Source organism: Podarcis cretensis, assembly GCF_951804945.1.
Source record: "Podarcis cretensis genome assembly, chromosome: 16".
NCBI lineage: Eukaryota > Metazoa > Chordata > Lepidosauria > Squamata > Lacertidae > Podarcis > Podarcis cretensis.
In genome coordinates, this window is record NC_137186.1 from 559,957 (window position 1) to 581,310 (window position 21,354).

Here is a 21,354-nt window from a genome sequence, read left to right on the forward strand (position 1 = left end):
ACTCACAGCTGGATGAAAAGGCTACCCCAGGCTCTCCCTTTTAATCTCTTATTCCTTTGCAGCTAAACTTGGGTCCTGCAATCAGGTCACCTCTTCTTCGGCTTCCTGATAAGCTGGCCGGCCGCGGGAGAGATGGGGTCGGCTCAGGGCAGATTCCCACGAAACACGACCTCTCCCCCAGGAGAGTTTTATCAGCTCTGGGAAGAAACAGAGGCTTGTTTCTCGGAGATGGGTGATTACACCTTTCAGAAAACAGAAGCAGCTTGGCTGGCCGCATTGTGAACGGCCACTGAAGTAGCATTGAAGAACAGCAGAAGAGTCCAAAGGGGACCTATCTGGTCCTGTTCTCACAGCGGCAAAAACTCCCCATAGAACTTAGGAATCCAGATAGACTGCCTCTGGACCTGGAGGTTCCATAAGGACATCAGAAGAGCCATTGACCCACCTAGTCTTTAAAGCCCTGAATGGTCTTGGTCCAGTATATCTGAAGGAGCTTCTCCACCCCCATCGTTCTGCCCGGACACTGAGGTCCAGCTCCGAGGGCCTTTTGGCGGATCCCTCCCTGTGAGAAGTGAGATTACAGGGAACCAGGCAGAGGGCCTTCTTGGTGGTGGCACCCGCCCTGTGGAATGCCCTCCCACCAGATGTCAAAGAGAAGAACAACTACCAGACTTTTAGAAGACATCTGAAGGCAGCCCTGTTCAGGGAAGCTTTTAATGTTTGATGCATTACTGTATTTAAATATTTGGTTGGAAGTTGCTCAGAGTGGCTGGGGAAGCCCAGCTAGATGGGCGGGGAATAAATAAATAATTTATTTATTTATTTAAATTATTATTATTATTATTATTATTATTATTATTATTATCATCTAGCATCCAGTTCTCAGTGTCCAGCCAGATGCCCCCCCCAAGAGAAACCCACAAGCAGGATCGCAGTACAAGAACCCCTTCCTGGCGTTCAGAAGCATCACTGTCCAGGACTGTGGAGACAGAGCGCAGCTGTCATGGCTGGCAGCCATCCCTGGCTCTCTTCTCCACGAATTTGTCGAGTCCTCTTTTAAAGCCATCCAGGTTGGTGATTGTCGCTGCCTCCAGTGGCAGGGAGTTCCACCGACTAACTCTCTGCTGCACTGTCCTTCCTTTTTCCTGTCCCAAATCTTCCAGCCTTCAGCTTCACTGGGCGCCTGTGCATTCTAGTCTTATGAGAGAGGGAAAGAAAACTTCTCTCTATCCATTTTCCCTATGTATTATTGGGGGGGGGGCTCTCCTGGCACGAGGGCCACATTTCCGCCTGGGAGATGGCCCAGGGGCCGCATGCCAGTGCTGGGCGGGGCCAGAGGCAGAGTGGGCGGGGCAACTGATGTCCATGTACAGTAGGCAAGTTTCCCCACACACCCCTCTCAGGAAGACGGCCCCTTCTCCACTCTTGGAGGACTTTGAACGGAGTTGGGTGCCTACCTCTCAAGGATCCTTGAACTACAGTTCCTGAATGGCTGGGGGTGGACTAGATGGCCCTTGGAGGCCCCTTCCAACTCTGATTCTGTCACCTCAGAAGGTGGTGAGGTCTCCTTGGTTGGAGGTCTTTGAGGAGAGGTTGGGTGGCCACCTGCCAGAAGTTCTTCCGCTGTGGTTTCTGCATTGCAGGGGGTTGGTCTAGATGGCCTTTGGGGTCCCTTCCGACTCTGCAGTTCTATGATTCTGTCTCCTGCCTTTGGCCTTTGTGGAGCCCCCTTCCTTGCCGACCCACTCCTGAAACGCTAAAAGAGTGCAGAAGCAGAAGGTCCCCTCCACGGAGAGCCATTAACTTCTCACAGGCATTAAACATTAACCGCATGTGGTTTAACCGGCATTAATTAGGGCAGAGAGCGGAGCACTGAGAGACTCCAAATGTACAGTGTGTAACAGTTTTATGCATCCTTTTCTCCGAGAAGGAGAAGGGGACCAGCCTGGGTCTTTCGCCAAGGGCACCTCTAAATATCTCCCCCCCCCCTCTAAAAAAATAAATTGCATCTCTGGGGAAAGATGTTTCCTTCTCCAAAATCCGTGCAAGGCTCTGCCTTCCACTGGGACTTGGGGGCATCAGATCAGAGAAAGCCCCTTTCCACACAGGGCAGAGGTGGAACTGTGGAACTCCCTCCAGTTTGCAAGGCTCAATAGGAGGACTGGATGAGTTTGTGGAGGGGGAGGCTCTTGAAGGCTGCTAGCCACCAGGGCTGTGCTGTACCTCCATGGTCCTCCTTTGCCATCGAGAGGACAGGAGTCGGGCCTAGGTGGGCCCTCTGGGCCTGATCCAGGAGGCTCTTCTGATAATAAATAATCATAATAATTTATTATTTATACCCCGCCCATCTGGCTGGGTTTCCCAAGCCACTCTGGGCAGCTTCCACTGAATATTAAAAACAATACAGCATCAAACATTAAAAACTTCCCTAAACAGGGCCACCTTCCGTTGTCTTTTAAACGTAAAGTACCGGTAGTTGTTTTTTGCCTTGACATCTGATGGGAGGGTGTTCCACAGGGCAGGTGCCACTATCGAGAAGGCCCTCTGCCTGGTTCCCTGTAACTTTGCTTCTGGCAGGGAGGGAACCGCCAGAAGGCCCTTGGAGCTGGACGTCAGTGTCTGGGCAGAATGATGGGGGTGGGGACGCTTCTTCAGGTATACTGGACTGAGACCGTTTAGGGCTTTCAAGGTCAACACCAACACTTTGAATTGTGCTCAGAAACGTCCTGGGAGCCAATGTAGGTCTTTCAGGACCAGTGTTATGTGGTCTTGGCGGCCGCTCCCAGTCCCCAGTCTAGCTGCCGCATTCTGGATTAGTTGCAGTTTCTGGGTCACCTTCAAAGGTAGCCCCACGTAGAGCACATTGCAGTAGTCCAAGCGGGCTACTGAGGTTCTTGTGTCCTGCCTTTCACCTGCACAGTCTTGAGTTGCAAGGTCCAGCTACAATATTCTAAGTGGAAATGAAACATTCCCCATGTGGCTATTTGTCTTTCAGAATCTCACCCTCTGTGATAAGGCTTTTGAAGGATCTGGGGAGCCTAACTGCATAGCAAAACTCACCGGAGGCTTTTAAGCAGAGGTTGGGGGACCATCTGCCTGGGATTCTTTAGCTGTAATTGTAGGGGTGGGCTGGATGTCCTCTGGGGGTCCCTTCCAGCTCTAGTTTCTATGAGCCCCTGGACTGGTTGCAGATTGGACGGTAGGCAGGTATGTAGAGGGAGGACTGCTTGGGGGCAGACTGAGACTGGTGGGGCAGTGCCCCATTTTCCTCCAAAGCTCTCCGCAGAACATTTTCAGAGATTCCCCTCCGCTCCTCTGCTGAAACAGCAGGGATGGCAGCAGCGCCACCCAAACAGCACAGAGCCTTTCCTAGCCTCCAGCAAACTCTGGTTAAACTGTAACCTCAGATCACTTGAGAAAGAGGATTGCTGCAAATCTGTTTCTTCCTCCAGGGCACCACCGAGGTGCTCGGAACAAGAGCCAGCTTGTTAAAACCTGTGTTTGGGCGTGGAGGGAACAGGCTGGGGGCACGGAGGCCACGTCTAGGAACTGAGGGTGTACAAGACTGGCACTCTCACATTGCAGGGGGACGGAGAGGTGTAGGCCTTTCGCTGGAATTGCTCGTATTCCAAACCCACGTCAAGGTCAGCGCTGACTGCCTTCCTTCCTGGTTGCCTTGTGCGCTTTCGCAGCGCATAGCAAGCTGGGGTCTCTAGGAGTTTATTTATTCCAATGCCATTCCTTCCAAGGCACCTGACAGCTCAAGAAACCTTCAACTTCGTTTGGCTGTGATTCCTGCATCACATTGGACAACTCTTTGGGTGACTCTTCCAAGCCTACAATTCTGCCATCGGTGATCTGGAATCCCTGATCCCAGGCATGTGTCAGCATCTACTAGTGTCAGAAGATTCAAGACAGATAAAATAAAGTCCTTCTTCACGTCTTGTAAACTATGGAACTCGCTGATTTAGGAGGAGAGGGCTATCGCTGCCTGTTCTCGTGTCTCTACTGTGCTTCTGAATCCCAATTTCTTGAAACCGCAGGAGGGGAGAGCGGGCTTGTGCTCAGATCTCGCTTGCGGGTTTCTCACTGGGGCTGCTGGTTCCCGACTGTGAGAGCAGGCCAGGGCACTGGGCTGGATGGGTCCCTGTGGCCTGATGGAGCCGCGCTCCTCTTTTATTCCCAAACGCCCAGTTCCAAGCCACCTCAATTGCGTTTGAGAGCCCACCCAGTTCCTTCACCCAGAAGTCCAGCTTTGCAACCTGGCGCGAGGAAGCCAAATTCTGCCTGCCTCCAAGCCGACAACATCATGGCCCTTTCCAAGGTTGCCTTCTTGGGGAAACTCACAAATCTTTAGGCCCAGTGGGCAGCAAAGGCCTTTTTGGGCAGGCCTGACAATTCTGCAGGCGGCAGCAGAGAAAAGGGAACTTTTTCCAGCACCACTGCTTGTTCCCCACTGAGGTGGCAGGATGTGTCCTGGTGGGAACTTGCCAACAAACCAGTGGCTGGAACAGAGCAAGCAGGCGAGAACCACAGGAGCAGGGAGCAAGAGCCAGCTGGCATCTTCCAGGACCCACACAGACACCTGCTTCCTCTCTCTCTCTCTCTCTCTCTCTCTCTCTCCTCCCTGCCAAAGCCTCTTCCCCAACACCCAGATCCTTGAGCCTCGTGGCAACATCAACTTGGGACTAGCCTTGCTCTCCCTCTCTCCCTCATTCCAGGCTTTGACCTCCCAGTCATTGTGATTTTGGCAAGGCCAGATTTCCCCGTAGCTTTGGATAAACCAGGGAGCAAGAAGAGAGACTGGGGTTTGTAAATGAGGCAGGCTGGGAGGTGGGCAGAGGAGGGTGACCAAGGGAGATCGTGGGTCTGAGCATCAAAGCTCATGAGGAGCGGATGAGAGAGCTGGAGATGCTTCACCTGGAGAAGAGAAGATGGAGAGCTGACGTGATGGTCATCGTCAGATATCCGAGGGGCTGTCACATGAAGGATGGAGCAAGCCTGTCAAGGGCAGGGCCAGAACAAAGTGATTCAAATTGCAAGAAAGGGGAGGACGGCTGAACATTAGGAAGAACTTTCTTATGCCAAGAGATGTTTGACTGTGGTGGGCTCTCCTTCTTTGGAGATTTCAAAGCAGAGGTTCAGGGAGTCTTTAGCTGTGACTCCTGTTTTGCAGGGGGTTGGACTGGATGACCCTCAGGGTCCCTTCCAACTCTACCGTTCTATGAAAGCCTCTTCCTCCAACAGCCAGATTGTGGAGCCGCATGGCGACATTGGCTTGGGACGAGCTCCTCTCTCTGCCTCATCCAAGGCCTTCTCCTCCCAGGGTTGCGATGACGGCAGTGCCAGGTGTCCCCGAAGAGCTTTGGCTACACGGGGGAGCGGAATGGGAGCAGGAACTGGGGGTGGCAAATGCAAAAGACTGGACAGCTCCCCGCCAGATCTCTGCAGGCCCTGGAAACCTCAGCCTCCTTGCCTTGAGGAGCAGGGACCCTGTCCGGGCTCCAGAGTAGAGGAGGAGGAGGCGGCGAGGGTGAAAAGAAGGGGATAGAAAGCACGGAGGTGAAAGCATTTGTCTGTTTTGCAGGGGGGAACAGGCCAGACAGTGGCTGCATTGTATGCAGAGGAAGGGCCTGAATGGAGCTTGGAGGGACACAAAAAGCGCTTTGACAATCAGGAGTTCATTAGTATGCGCGGAGGGGAGCCTCGCTGCCTCTATCTCCCCCTCTCCATCTTTCTCTCTCTGCTTCCAAAGAGGCTGCGCTCTGTGTCACAGAGAGGTGAGCCATGCAGAAAAGAAGAGTGCGAAAGGGATTTGGGAGGGAGGTAAAAAAAATTAGAGGAAAGAGAGAGGGGGGGAGAGGCTGGGCACCCAGATGCACAGAAAGAGTCCGGCCTCTCTTTGTTACACGAAATAATGGAATTTTTGGCAGGTGGCTCTTGAAAAGGTGCAAGAGGGAAGAGGTCCTCTGGAGTTCTGAAAGGTTTGGGAGGGCAGCTTCCTTCCTCTGCCCCCACTCTGACCTCCCCAAGGTGATTGGGGTGAGCAGGGGGAAAGAAATGAATCAGGCTGGGTCTCCATTGGCTGGGCCTGATGCACAGGGCTTGCCCATTTTATTTCCTGTTTCCTTCCCCCTCGTCTGAGATCTTTAAAGAAGTGTCTCCTTGATTAACGTCTTGCTAGAGGTGTTCAAAATGCACAAGTCACCTTCGGGTTCTATGGGTAAAAACTAATTCTCCATGACCACCAAGTTTCCTGCAAATTCCTGCAGAATCTGCAGAGCAGAGGGACTCTGAATGGACACTCTTTGTGTGGGAATCTGTGATGGCCAACACCTTGGATGGCTTTAAAAGAGGATTGGATAAATTGAGGGAGGAGAGGGATCTACGGTCATAATAAAGTACATCATTTCAATAAATAGCTCTAAAGGGTTGATGGATGAGCAGAACTATTTTGAAATACAAATCTGGCTGGCTGATCCTAGCACCCTTGTCAGGTCAGGGGTCAGCTATCAGATGGTCAGAATCCCAGAAAGGAAGGAAGGAAGGAAGGAAGGAAGGAAGGAAGGAAGGAAGGAAGGAAGGAAGGAAGGCGCTGAGAGTGTCATACTGGGACCTGGGAGAGAGCAGGGCTCAAATGCCCATTCTGGCCATGAACCTCACTTTGGGCCAGTCATTCCCTCTCTAAGGCTAGCCTGCCTGACAGGGTTGTTGTGTAGGATTAAATGATGAGGGAGAGAACCATTTACGCCAAGATCCTTGGAGAAAAACAAGTGTGATACCAGGAAGGAACTCTTGCAAGTGATTCACAACTGATTCACAGATGGAACTCCCTGCCTATTGAAATCAAGCAGGCAGCTTCTCTGTACTCTTTCCGGTGCCTGCTTAGAAAATTGAGGTGATTTTAATCTGTTTCTGTATGTTAATTTTCCTATGTTTTAAAGGAGGGTTGCGGATTTTTCTTGATTCTACTGTTTTCTCTTTGAGTTTTGTTTGTTTGTTTGCAATCTAGCAGTGTGTAAATTCCATTATATGGATGAATAAATAAATGATTCAAAGTAGTGAGGTATTTTGCACAAGGCAGAAAGCCCTGGGAAGATACACACTTAGAAAGTTGGGCTATGTATTTTAAAAAGTGGACTGTTTTGAGGCTTTCGAAGAGAAATCCCACCCAGAAATTCTCCTTTAACATACCTGCTCTGAAGCTTATCAGAGACCGAGAGAGAGATTAAAGGGGCAAAATTCGCACTGGCTAGGAAGAAGTTCGAAGCAACTGAAAGGGGCGTCATTCAGCTTAAAACTCACCGCTGCTCTGACCCAGAGCAGCTGCCCTCCCTTCCTCACCCATAGCTGGGACCTTCTGTATGCAAGGCGGCTGTCCTGCCACTGAGCTGCAGACCTTGCCTGTAAAATAAGCCAAGATTCCAGTCCTCATGGTTCTGAACCAAGGGTTGAAATAGGAACGCAGGAAGCTGTCTTCGCCGAGGCAGACCAACTGGTTCCTCTAGCTCGTAGGTGTCTGCACTGACAGGCAATGGCACTCCCGGGTTCCAGGTGGGAGACATTCCCAGACCAACCTGGGGATAGCCTTCTGCAGGCAAAGCAGCTGTTCTCCCACTGCGTAAGACTTCCTCGCCGAACCAGCTTGTAATGGGCTTTTGAGGCATGGCTGCAAAAGGGGTCATTACAGCCCCCACCACAGGCCTCAGGAGTTCAGTTCCAAAAAGGTTCAGGCTGCCAGTTATGGACCCTCACTCAAAGCACCTGTGGTCCGGATAACTGTCTTCCTTTCCTGCTGGTGAAGGATTCCAGCGAAGAGCTTTTCAGCGGTGGAGAAGGCTGCCTCAGGAAGTTGGAGGTTCTTAAGCCAAGGTTGCATGAGCGTCTGTCAGGGGCTTGGGCAAAATGACCCGGCCAGGACCCCTCCTAACTCTGCTTCTATGAAAGGCGATTCAGATGAGACACTAGCACTCACTTTTTGCTGGCAAGTTTTTAAAGGGAGGCTGAATGGCCACCTGTCAGGGGTTATTTAGTTGTGACTACTGCACTGCAGGGGATAGACTAGAGGTCCCTCGGGGGTCCCTTGCAACTCTACAATTTCACGAAGAAGGAGAAGAAGCTGGCAGGGCAGAGGAGGCAGAACGAACACCCGGGAACATGGAATGCCAGGCTGGCAAAGCTCTGTGAGAGAAAGCTCTGTGTGTTTCCCACATGCAGCATCCCACACAGGCATGCGTCCGCTCTCGCTCTGAGCGCCCAGCTGAGCACCCTGAACCAAGTCAGGGGACACCCAGGGGTGAAGCCAGAGGGATGGAGCGAGACGGGGGACTTCATCCCTCAAGGAGGAGATGGGGCCAGCCAAGGAAGAAACACGGCTGGCGGGGATTAAGGTGGGCCACTGAACTTGCCAAGAAGAGCTCAAGATGGGAGAGAGAGAGATCATTTGCTACAAGATTTTCCTTGTTTCCCCGCTGTCAGGATGTATCCGGTTTTGGAGGTGGGATGTCTAATATTCTGCCCTGCAAGTGCAGAGAATCTCTAGCAAGCAGCCGGGGTGGCAATTCGGGGTGCACAAACCTGTCCCTTTTGGCCCTCATTTCCCCCCAAATTTAAATCACATCTCTGTATTCCTGCAGCAATTTGTTTTTCAAACACGAAAATGGGTTAGTGCCCGAGTGCAAATTGTTCCAATTAAACACACTTTTTGCATGCCATTTTGACTAAAGTTCATATTTTCTGCAACCATTCCCCGAATACAATGCAATTTTGCATGTTGTAGTCTCAAACACATGCATTCTGAAGTGCACTGTTTCCGAACATGTGCATCTTTGGACAACTTCTTTGGCTGCAGAAGTGATCGCAAAATTCAGAGGGGCACAAATCCCAAAGGACGGGTTTCGTGTGTTGGATCAAGTGCATGTTAGAGAGTTTCTCACTAAAATGCATGCCAAACTTAATTTCTCCCCCCATTCTGAGTTGCAACTGGAAGTTAGTGAAGTCCCCAAATCCACCCAGACATTTTGCTCTCCCAGAGAGGTCTCTCCTTCACATCTGGTCAAAGAGAAGTGCAGGTAGGTAGGACTCCCAAAACGGAAACTCGCTACCTGTGGAGCATCTCAGGAAGTCCCACTGTCCACCTGCTCAAAGTCAAATTGCCCTCCTCACCATCCTGTCATGGCTTCCACCATTTCACAGAATCTTACCTTGAGTCCAGTGAAGGTCCGAAGAGCAAAACTGGGCAAGGGTCAGGGTTCAACCAGACTTTTCGCTGAAGGGAGTCTGAGCTAAATCGACGTTGCTCCGTTTTCTCGTCCTGCTGCCCCTGTGTGTGTGTGTGAACTCTCTCTTGCACACACTTCCCAAACCTGGGGCTCCAAGAGGCAGGATTCAACCCCAGCTGCCAACACAGGGGCTCGGAGGCTTCTCGCAAAGGCTTTAAATTCAGGACCCACCATCAGATAAGAGCTGCTCTGAAAGGCTGAGTCTGCCCCATGGATTCTGTGCCTCTTTCCCCCCTCTCTCTTTCTTTTTCTCCCTTACAAAACTTTGCTCAAGTTCAATTGAATGAAAGGATTTATTTTTTGTTTTGTTTTTTTAAAGCAGGGGGCGGAAGAGGGAGGTGATTGACGTCTTCGGCAAGCCTATCGCAGGAGGGCGGTGGCAAGGGACAATGGCGGGAGGTGGAGCTGTGCGGAGTGTAGAAGAAAAGGGGGGGAGAGAAATCTGGCAGCGAAAGGTGGGAGGGGAGTGGGCACCAACAGGCAGAGCCGGAGGGTTAAAGTTTGAGAGGCGAGTTAATGAGATGGAAATCAAATCGCTCGCTGGGGATAGGGTTGCCTCCCTGTCCCAAACCCTCTGTGTTAAAAGGTCACGGGACAAGGGAGAGGAGAAGGCAGAATGAAAGGGGGAGGGGGGAGAGGCGTATTTAATTACAGCTGGATTTAAAAGGCACATGAATACTGTTGCAGAGGGATCACCCGTCCGTGGAGACGCAGCGCTAGAGGTGGCGGCGGCAGAGGACGACACCTGCGCTGAGCTGTGAACACATTAGTCCTTCCCACCCTCTGGGGACCTGCGTGAGGTTCCCACGGCACCCGGCCTCCTCCCATCTCCCCCCAAAGAATTCACAGGCACCAGTTGCGTAGCAAAGGAGGAAAGCAATCTTTTAGTGCGGCGGAACCTACCCCTTGGAACTCCCTGTCTACGGACACCAGGCAGGAGGCACCTTTACTGAATGCTTTTTGGTACCTGTCAAGAAACATCGTTGTTTAGGTGAGGCTGTTGATGTAGGTTCCATCTGTTCTTCGTTTATTGCTGGTTTTTGTCTTTCAAATGTTTTAAAAGAGCTGCTTTTACTGGTGATTTAATTGTTTTAAGCTCTTAGCGAACCACTTGGAGGGGTTTGGGGTTTATTATCCTTATTAAAAAGTTCTACACTGCGCTTCATCCGAGGATCACAGGGTGTTTTATGATATAAAACTACAAAACCACATAACATAATAACAAACTAAAACAATAACTCCCCACCCACAGTTTAAAAGGCCTGGGAGAAGAGAAATGTTTTTGCCCGGCACTTAAAGATCTGTCGTGAAGGTGCCAAGCGAGTGTCCCTGGGGAGAACATCCCACAGGTGGGGAGTCACTGCCGAAAAGGCCCATTCTCAGGTTGCTGCCCTCCAGGCCTCTTGTGGACGAGATGCACGAGGAAGGGCCCCAGACTAGGATCGTAAGGTATAATTAAGCAGTGCATAGATTTTATGAAACAAAATAAATATAGTGGGGCAGGAGAGCTGAAAATACAGTGGTACCTCGGATTACAGATGCTTCAGGTTACAGATTCCGCTAACCCAGAAATAGTACCTCAGGTTAAGAACTTTGCTTCAGGATGAGAACAGAAATCACACGGCAGCAGAGGGAGGCCCCATTAGCTAAAGTGGTGCTTCAGGTTAAGAACAGTTTCAGTTTAAGAACGGACCTCCGGAACGAATTAAGTTCTTAACCCGAGGTACCACTGTAATGCCAATATATTTCACATCTGGCCCCTTTGGTTTCAGATAGTACATGGGTAGATGAGTCTAAAACACCCAGGACACAAATTTTCACGGCCCTCTAGCGGCTCTGGTGGCTCATTAACCAGAAGTAATGTGGTGTTGTTGTTTAGTTGTTTAGTCGTGTCCACCTCTTCGTGCCCCCTGGACCAGAGCACGCCAGGCCCTCCTGTCTTCCACTGCCTCCCTCATGCTGGCACCTTCGAGAACACTGTCCCACCATCTCGTCCTCTGTCGTCCCCTTCTCCTTGTGCCCTCCATCTTTCCCAACATCAGGGTCTTTTCCAGGGAGTCTTCTCTTCTCATGAGGTGGCCAAAGTCTTGGAGCCTCAGCTTCAGGATCTGTCCTTCCAGTCAGCACTCAGGGCTGATTTCTTTCAGAATGGAGAGGTTTGATCTTCTTGCAGTCCATGGGACTCTCAAGAGTCTCCTCCAGCACCAGAATTCAAAAGCATCAATTCTTCGGCGATCAGCCTTCTTTATGGTCCAGCTCTCACTTCCATACATCACTACTGGGAAAACCATGGCTTGAACTATACGGACCTTTGTTGGCAAAGTGATGTCTCTGCTTTTTAAGATGCTGTCTAGGTTTGTCATTGCTTTTCTCCCAAGAAGCAGGCGTCTTTTAATTTTGTGGCTGCTGTCACCATCTGCAGTGATCATGGAGCCCAAGAAAGTAAAATCTCTCACTGCCTCCATTTCTTCCCCTTCTATTTGCCAGGAGGTAATGGGACCAGTGGCCATGATCTTCGTTTTTTTGATGTTGAGCTTCAGACCATATTTTGCACTCTCCTCTTTCACCCTCATTAAAAGGTTCTTTAATTCCTCCTCACTTTTTGCCATCAAGGTTGTGTCATGTGCATATCTGAGGTTGTTGATATTTCTTCCTGCGATCTTAATTCTGACTAGGGATTCATCCAGCCCTGCCTTTCGCATGATGAGTTCTGCATATAAGTTAATTAAGCAGGGAGACAATATACAGCCTTGTCGTACTCCTTTCCATCTCCATGTTGTTCCATATCCAGTTCTAACTGTAGCTTCTTGTCCCACATAGAGATTTTTCAGGAGACAGATGAGGTGATCAGGCACTCCCATTTCTTTAAGAACTTGCCATAGTTTGCTGTGTTCGACACAGTCAAAGGCTTTTGCATAGTCAATGAAGCAGAAGTAAATGTCTTTCTGGAACTCTCTAGCTTGCAAACATGCGAGAAGTAATGTATTTAGTGTTAAACTCTGGAAGCATAGACTCCATTCTGACCACACTAAGCCTCGGAAGGAACCTCCAGTTTCAGAGGCAGTCTATCTGAATTCCTAGGTTCTTAAGGACATTTGGCCTTAAGGATGCTGGATTATATGGGCCTGATTCAGCTGCTCCAGGGCTCTTCTTGAGTCCTGATGCTGAAATTGCTCAGAATGGATTTTCCATGTTCAAAGACAGAATAGCTCCGGATCCCAGATGCACTGCAGAGTTCTTGCCTGTACTATACTGGGTCTTCAGCATCTGGGATTCAGAGGCAGAAGGGAAAGGTGAAGGATCTCTGGACGGTTGAGTCCAGTCAAAGGCGACTATGGGGTTGTGGCGCTCATCTTGCTTTCAGGCTGAGGGAGCCGGCATTTGTCCACAGATAGCTTTCTGGGTCATGTGGCCAGCAGCACTAAAACGGCACAACAGAACACCTTGATGGAAGCCAGAGCACATGGAAACACCATTTACCTTCCTGCCAAAGCGGTACCTATTTATTTATTTGCACTGGTGTGCTTTCAAATTGGCAGAAGTTGGGACAGAGCTCACCCCATCACAGGGATTCAAACCGCCAACCTTCTGATCAGCAAGCCCAAGAGGCTCAGTGGATAAGACCACAGCACCACCTGCTCCCTGATTCAGAGGTATACTTTATCTGAACATGGAAGTTCCATTCTTACCCATCACCACCAGCTGGCCTCCATCTTTCCCCTGATCTATAATAATAATAATAATAATAATAATAATAATAATAATAATAATATTTTTTTATTTATACCCCGCCCTCCCCAGCCAAGGCCGGGCTCAGAGCGGCTTACAAGCAATAATAAAAACAAGATGAATGATTACAAACTTAAAAACAAAAATAAAATACAACATTAAAATAATGGAACATTAAAATATTAAAATGTAGCCTCATCGCAGGAGGAGAAGGAAAAGAAAGAAAGAAAAAGAGAGAGAGAGAGAGAGAGGGAGGGAGGGAATCAAATTGGCTGCAAGCCAAAGGCCAGGCGGAACAACTCTGTCTTACAGGCCCTGCGGAAAGAAATCAGATCCTGCAGGGCCCTGGTCTCATGAGGCAGAGCGTTCCACCAGGCCGGAGCCAGAGTTGAAAAGGCCCTGGCTCTGGTCGAAGCTCTGGTGTTGTTATTTATGGACCTTGAGGCTCTCCGTGGGGCATACCGGGAGAGGCGGTCCCGTAGGTACGAGGGTCCCAGGCTGTGAAGGGCTTTAAAGGTCAAAAGCAGCACCTTAAATCTGACCCTGTACTCCACCGGGAGCCATTGCAGCTTGAAAAGCACTGGGTGAATATGCTCCCATGGCAGAGACCCCGTGAGGAGCCTCTGCAGCATTCTGCACCCGCTGGAGTTTCTGGGACAGCTTCAAGGGCAGCCCCGCGTAGAGCAAATTACAGTAGTCAAGCCTGGAGATGACCGTCGCATGGATCACTGTGGCCAAGTCATGGCGGGAAAGGTAAGGGACCAACTGCTTGATGCGGCGAAGGTGGAAAAATGTCGCCTTGGCTGTTGCTGTAACCTGCGCCTCCATGGAAAGGGAGGCGTCAAGGATTACACCCAAACTCTTAACGGAAGGCAATGGCACTAATTGGGCCCCTGCAAGAGAAGGGAGTTGGTCCCTCATCCCCATGCCATCCCGACCTAGCCATAGGACCTCTGTCCTATGATCTGACAGGACCTGATCTGACAGGACCTTCCCTGAGTTCATGTCCTCATGTCCTCAACTCCATCACCAGGCCCACAGATTTGTGGTGGTGAATTATTTCTAGCAGTACGGCACTCCTCTGTCTCTGTCTGGGTGTTGGAGGAACTGGCACAATCGCCACCCAGCACAATACAGAGACTTGCAAAATTACGCATTTTGTGGTTTTCCCTATGACTAAAGGACCTGGGTGCTGAACTTTAAGGTTATTGTTCTGGGGGAACCAAGGGACTTAATTGAACCTTGAGAATACAACAGGTTTCTTGGCTGCATTCTCCTTCCTCTTGTTCCAACATAATATATTTAGCTGTTTTATAAAACACCAGATTGTAAGAAGAGCCCGTCTGCTGGATCAAGCCAGAGGACCATCTACTCCAGCCCCCTCTTCTCACAGCGGCTGACCAGATGCTTCACTTGGGAAACCCGTGAGCAGGATCCGAACCCAAGAGAAGCCCCCTCCCCTCCTGGGGGTTCCAGCAACTGGTATTTGCAAGCATTGCTGGCAGAGCAGAGCCAGGCTAGCCAGTTGCCATCGATAGCCCTCTCTCCTCCTCCGTGAATCTGTCTCATCCTCTTTTAAAGCCATCCAAGTTGGTGGCCCTCACCGTCTCCTGTGGCAGGGAGTTCCACAGTTTAACCCTGGTCTGCATGAAAAGATTCCTTTTATCTGTCCCAAATCTTCCAAAACTCAGCGTCAGGTGCATGTCCAAGAATTCTAGTGTGATGAGAGATGGAGAAAAGCTGTTCCCTGCCCTCTCTCTCCATTCCAGGCCCCTTCCTAAGAGCATAAGAAGAGTGTGTTGGAGCTACAAAGGAGGAATGGAATTGTAAAAGCAGTGAATCTTGAATTTTGGCAAAATTAACTGCTATAATAAGAAATCAGTCAAATCAAAAATTAAAAAAAAGGAGTGGAAATGTTTTGATGAATATATTGCAAAATATTGCTCAAAAAAAAAGATACGCTAATATGCCTAGATTAAAATGCGAAGTACTGGATGGAAGAAAAATTAGTGAGGAAAGATAATAAGAATATATAGATGATTTGTGAAGATTGTAGAATGCAAAGGTTATTATAAATTGTATAATGTGAAGAAAATTGAGTGGGGGCGGAGGGAAGTGGGAGGAAGGAGAAAAGAATAATATGATGGATTGAGGAAATATAAATGTAAATGTATGGGGGGATGGGGAGGAAATGGTGTTGGTTTTGGTACATCTGTATTGTAATGTAATATGTGAGAACCAATAAATAAATAAATAGATGATAGAGAGAGAGAGAGAGAGAGAGAGAGAGAGAGAGGATAGATGATAGATAGATGATAGATAGATGATAGATAGATAGATAGATAGATAGATAGATAGATAGATAGAGATAGATGATAGATAGATGGATAGATAGATAGATAGATAGAAGCTCAACATCAAAAAAACGAAGATCATGGCCACTGGTCCCATCACCTCCTGGCAAATAGAAGGGGAAGAAATGGAGGCAGTGAGAGATTTTACTTTCTTGGGCTCCATGATCACTGCAGATGGTGACAGCAGCCACGAAATTAAAAGACGCCTGCTTCTTGGGAGAAGGGCAATGACAGGCCTAGACAGCATCTTGAGAAGTAGAGACATCACCTTACCAACAAAGGTCCGTATAGTTAAAGCTATGGTTTTCCCAGTAGTGATGTATGGAAGTGAGAGCTGGACCATAAAGAAGGCTGATCGCCGAAGAATTGATGCTTTTGAATTATGGTGCTGGAGGAGACTCTTGAGAGTCCCATGGACTGCAAGAAGATCAAACCTCTCCATTCTGAAGGAAATCAGCCCTGAGTGCTCACTGGAAGGACAGATTGTGAAGCTGAGGCTCCAGTACTTTGGCCACCTCATGAGAAGAGAAGACTCCCTGGAGAAGACCCTGATGTTGGGAAAGATGGAGGGCACAAGGAGAAGGGGGCGACAGAGGACGAGATGGTTGGATAGTGTTTTCGAGGTTACCAGCATGAGTCTGACCAAGCTGCGGGGGGCAGTGGAGGACAGGAGTGCCTGGCGTTCTCTGGTCCATGGGGTCACGAAGAGTCGGACACGACTAAACGACTAAACAACAACAGATACAGTAGATAGATAGATAGATAGATAGATGATAGATAGATAGATGATAGATAGATGATAGATAGATAGATAGATAGATAGATAGATAGATAGATATAGAGATAGATAGAGATAGATGGGGGGGAGTTGGATCAGGCCACAGGGGGCCCATCTAGTCCAGCATCTTGCTCTCCCAGTGGCCAGTCAGATGCCCATTCTGGGAGACCCGGAGACAGGATCCAGCCACAAGAGCCCCTCCCCCTCCATGTTTCCTCTTGAAGGGGCATTCAGGAGCATTTCTGCCCGAGGGCAGAGCATGGGCCTTGTGGCTCCTTGTCTCCTTAGCCGCCTTCCCTCTCCACTGGCCCGTCCCAAAGGCTGCAACACACACGGAGACCATCCTGGGAAAGCGACCCCATCTCCCCCTCGATTGAAAGACACGGCGTTTGCAGGGGGACAGGTAACGAAAGGAGCTCCAGGTCAGGGCTATCAGGTAACTTGCGCACCGGAGATGGCATTCCCCTTTCTGTTGGGATTTTGCAGAGGCTGTTTTGGCCCAGGTGCCTTTGCAACAGTGATACTCCCTTGGAAGGCGAGGCCTTTTCAGCCGGGGAAATGGAGCCGGGGGGGGGGGGGAGCCTCCTCGGGCGAGAAGTCCCTGGAGAGAAAAAGACGGAAGCAAATCAAAAGAGGGAGCTTTCTGTGTGTGAAGCAGAAGGAACAAACATATCACACCTGTCCTTTGTCTCCTGATTTTCCTTCCCACCACATTTTCCACCAGCTTTTTTTCCTTTCTATGACCCCACGATTCTTCCTCTCTTGCTGTTAAAACTGCTTCTCGATTCCAACTGGGTTGTTTGCAAGAGCTCCTGTGTCATCGGTTTAAAAGACACCTTCGACAGCCGATGTGTGTAAAAAACCAGCAACTCTAAATAAAAGTACTTTCCTCCCCACCCCCCAAAAATACTTTTAAGAACATGAGAAGATATGAAGAGCCTTCTGAAGGGGACTCATCTAGTCCAGGCTTCTGTCCTCACAGTGGCCAACCAGATGACCACTATAAGAAATCTGCAAGCAGGACCTGAATAATAATAATAATAATAATATTTTTTATTTATACCCCGCCCTTCCCCGTTCAAAAACTGGGCTTAGGGCGGCTAACAACAAATTTAAAACACTTAATTATAAAAGCAGCATAAAATACAGTATAAAAACATGAATAACAATAAAAATCAAAAATCAATTAGATAATCCCCAGGGCTAGCTGGCTGAATTGGTCCTACTTGGGCCAGCGAGGAGACCAGGGGGGAATTAGCTGTGGGGCCCCAGAGCGGGTGATCTTCATAAAAGGAGAGGAGGAGGGAAGGGAAATAAAAGATCAGGCTGAATTCAGATTAAAGGCCAGGCGGAATAGCTCTGTCTTACAGGCCCTGCGGAAGGAGGTTTAATCCTGCAGGGCCCTGGTCTCATGGGACAGAGCATTCCACCAGGTCGGAGCCACAACTGAGAAGGCCCTGGCCCTGGGGGAGGATAGTCTGACTTCCTTAGGACCCGGGACCTCTAAACTATGGTTATTCATGGACCTTAAGGTCCTCTGCGGGGCAGACCAGGAGAGGCGGTCGCATAGAATACAGGACTATCCCCTCCTGTGGCTTCCAGGAAATGGGATTCATGAGTATTGCTGCCTCTGACTGGGAAGACAGAGCATAGCCATCCTAGCTAGCAGCCATCAATAGCCCTCTGCTGCCATGAATTTGTCCAGTTCTCTTTCAAAGCCCTCTGAATCAGTGGCCATCTCTGCCTCATGTGGGAGGGAGTTCCGCAGTCCCACTCTGCTGCGAGAAGAAATAAAAATTCCCTCCTGTCCGCAGAAAAGGGCCTTTTCTATTCCTTGCTCTGAAACAAACACACATGCAAGTGGGAGGCTTCCCCTCCCTCTTCCCTTTTTATCCTGACCCTTTCAAACATGCCGGGGGGGGGCTGGGGGGGGGCTGGGAGAAGAGTCTTTTAATGGAGATCCTACCACGCAAGATAAAATGAGAAGCAAGGAGGCCCTTTTCTGAAATGCACGGGCCCTGGGTGGAATCCAAATGGCAAGAACAAGAGATGTTCTGTTTTCATTTGTGTCGTGTGTCTCCCCCCCACCTCAAAACCTGCCCCCCCCCACGACTGGACCTGGCTGAGCCACTGAGAAAGAGCTGCTTGTCTCAGCAAGAAGCCAGCATCTATCTCTCTCTCTCTCTCTCTCCCTCTCTCTCTCTCTCTCTCTTCTGCAATCCACACAAACCCCTGCTGACAAATTGCCCCCGCCTGATCAATTTGGATCTCGGGCAACCTGAGAGGTATCCTTCTTGACAGAGCTGGCTGGGAGGGAGCAGACATTGCATTTTGCAAGTGGCAGAGAGAGAGAGGGGGGGGGGGCACCATCAGCAGTTCTTCAAAGAAAGAAAAATATGGGAGAAGACAAGAAGACAGGTGGAATCTTCCACTGTTGGTTTGGGAGTCTAGGGGGACAAAAGCCTATCAGAAGAGCCTGCTGGATCCGGCCAAAGGGGCCCATCTCTTCCAGCACCCTCTTCTCACATGGAGGAGTGGGGGGGGAGGCCCCCACTGGGAACCCCCAAGGGAAGAGACTCAAGGGATTGGTGGTGGGACAGTGATGAGTGGTGGGAGGGAGAGGAAGGAGCAGACTGGGAGGAGGAAGAGGCAACAGGGTTTAGTGAGCAGGAAGAGGCTGTGGCAGAGAGCAGTGCAGACTCAGCTTCAGGAGCAGAAGGTGGAGAGGAGGGGGACCAAGAGGCAGAAATCAGGCAGGCTGCTGAAGAAGACAGGGGTCTCCCCTCTCCACTGGCCCCCCAGGACCTGAAGAGGGATGAAGAGGACAGAGCCAAGGGAGAAAAGGTAAAGGAGCCCAAGGAACCAGGGGAGGAGTCTTAGAGAGCCTTGGGAAGGCATCCCCTCACAACTGCCTCATTGGGGCAAGGCCTACTGGGAAGAGCTGCTGTGACCACTAGGGCTCTGCCGTTTTGGTTTCTTCGAATAAAGAGTTAACTGACACCTTGTGAGTTACTGCTGACCTGCCCCCAACTGCTGCCCTGACAGAGGCCACCCGTATCCTTCCTGTCCTCACTGTGGCCCAATGTCCCAAAGAAGATAGGAATCCAGATAGACTGCCTCTGCACCTGGAAGTTCCATAAGAACAGAAGTAGAGCCTGGCTGCTGGATCAGGCCCATGGCCCATCTGGCCCAGCATCCTGTTCTCGCAGGGGCTGACCAGATGCCCATTAGGGGAAACCCACAAGCAGGATTCAGGCATAAGAGCAGGGGTCAGGAAATTTTTTCAGTAGGGGGCCGGTCCACTGTCCCTGAGACCTTGTGGGGGGCCAGACTATATGGGGGGGGAGTGAACAAATTCCTATGCCCCACAAATAACCCAGAGATGCATTTTAAATAAAAGGACACATTCTACTCCTGTAAAAACATGCTGATTTCCAGACCGTCCGCAGGTTGGATTTAGAAGGCGATTGGGCCGGATCCGGCCCCCGGGCCTTAGGCTGCCTACCCATGCACAAGAGCAACTCTCCTTTCCTGTGGACTAGATGGGCCCCCTTGGGCCTGATCCAGCTCCAGGGCTCCTCTCAGGTCCTTCTAAGACAGCTCCTCCCATCCTTCTCTCACCCTCCCCCCCCCCCCCCCGTGATGCTTCAATTTTGTTCCCATCCCCTCAGCTGCTCCCTTCATTAAAAACTCATTGCTGCACTGTTGATTATTTCTGCTATGCAGACGTGGCCAGCAGAAAATGCATTATTAATTTGACACGGGGAAGGCAGGTGGGGGGCAGAGAGGGGCGAGTTACACAAGTCCTGCTGTCCTTCTGACGTTAAACTTAAGCGGAGCACACACAGCTCCCGCCTCCTTCTGGATTCACACTACATAGGAACTGTGGAAGCTGTCGGCTGCCCAGTCAAACCATTGGCCCATATACCCCAGTATGGTCTACACCAGGGGTCAGCAAACTTTTTCAGCAGGGGGCCGGTCCACTGTCCCTCAGACCTTGTGGGGGGCCGGACTATATTTGGAAAAGAAAAAAATATGAATGATAACCCAGAGATGCATTTTAATTAAAAGGACACATTCTACTCATTTAAAAACACACTGATTCCCAGACCGTCCGTGGGCCAGATTGAGAAGGTGATTGGGCTGGATCCGGCCCCCGAGCCTTAGTTTGCCTACCATGGTCTACACCAGTGGTGTCCAAACTTTTTTCAAAGAGGGCCAAATTTGATGAAGTGAAGGGCCATGAGGGCTGACCAAAGTAGTTGACTTTTTTTAAGGATTGAAGTTGTTGAGGGCTTTTTTTAGGATTTTACCCCAGGAAATAAACTGCCACAGGGGCCGGATTAAACCAACCGATGGGCTGGATCAGGCCCCTGAAACGGATGGACTTTGGACATGCCTGGTCTTCACTGGCTGGCAGCAGCTCTCCAGGGGTTCAGGCAAGGAGTCTCTCCCAGCCCCACCTGGGAGATGCTGGGGGTTGATTAAGGGGCCTTCTGCATTCCAAGCAGCTGCTCTAGCAAAGCCCCAGGGTAGTTTCCAGAAATATAATCTGTGGAAAGACTTGAGGCCCATAAAGTTTTGGGGGCTGCTTGTGGGCTTCCCATTGGGTCATCTGGTTGGTGCCTGTGAGAGCTCTTCTTATGGAGCCTCCAGGTCTGTTGTTGTCGTTTAGTTGTTTAGTGGTGTCCACCTCTTCGTGACCCCCTGGACCAGAGCACGCCAAGCCCTCCTGTCTTCCACTGCCTCCCGCAATTTGGCCAAACTCATGCTGGTAGCTTCGAGAACACTGTCCCACCATCTTGTCCTCTGCCGTCCCCTTCTCCTTGTGCCCTCCATCATCAGGGTCTTTTCCAGGGAGTCTTCTTTTCTCATGAGGTGGCCAAAGTCTTGGAGCCTCAGCTTCAGGATCTGTCCTTCCAGTGAACACTCAGGGCTCATTTCCTTCAGAATGGAGAGGTTGGATCTTCTTGCAGTCCATGGGACTCTCAAGTGTCTCCTCCAGCACCAGAATTCAAAAGCATCCATTCTTCGGTGATCAGCCTTCTTTATGGTCCAGCTCTCACTTCCATACATCACTACTGAGAAAACCAGAGCTTTAAGTATACGGACCTTTGTCGGCAAGGTGATGTCTCTACTAGAGGCAGTCAATCTTGCTTCCTATGTCCATAGGTATATTTGGTCACTGTGAGAAGAAGAAGCTAAACTAGAC

The 21,354-nt window shown here is 50.1% G+C and overlaps 2 protein-coding genes and 1 long non-coding RNA gene across 3 annotated transcripts in view; all 3 read right to left on the reverse strand.

Moving 5' to 3' along the window:
• The window catches only part of KCNJ10 (potassium inwardly rectifying channel subfamily J member 10), a 31,379-nt gene extending 21,315 nt beyond the window's left edge, over window positions 1–10,064 (reverse strand). The window contains exon 1 of the mRNA XM_079958303.1: window positions 9,204–10,064. The gene's annotated coding sequence lies outside the window, so the exon portion shown is untranslated. The remainder of the gene's footprint in view (window positions 1–9,203) is intronic.
• Window positions 1–21,354, reverse strand: part of LOC307205878 — a 110,392-nt gene that overhangs the window by 65,457 nt on the left and 23,581 nt on the right. The window lies entirely within an intron of this gene.
• The window catches only part of LOC307205600 (uncharacterized protein), a 286,408-nt gene that overhangs the window by 38,561 nt on the left and 226,493 nt on the right, over window positions 1–21,354 (reverse strand). The window lies entirely within an intron of this gene.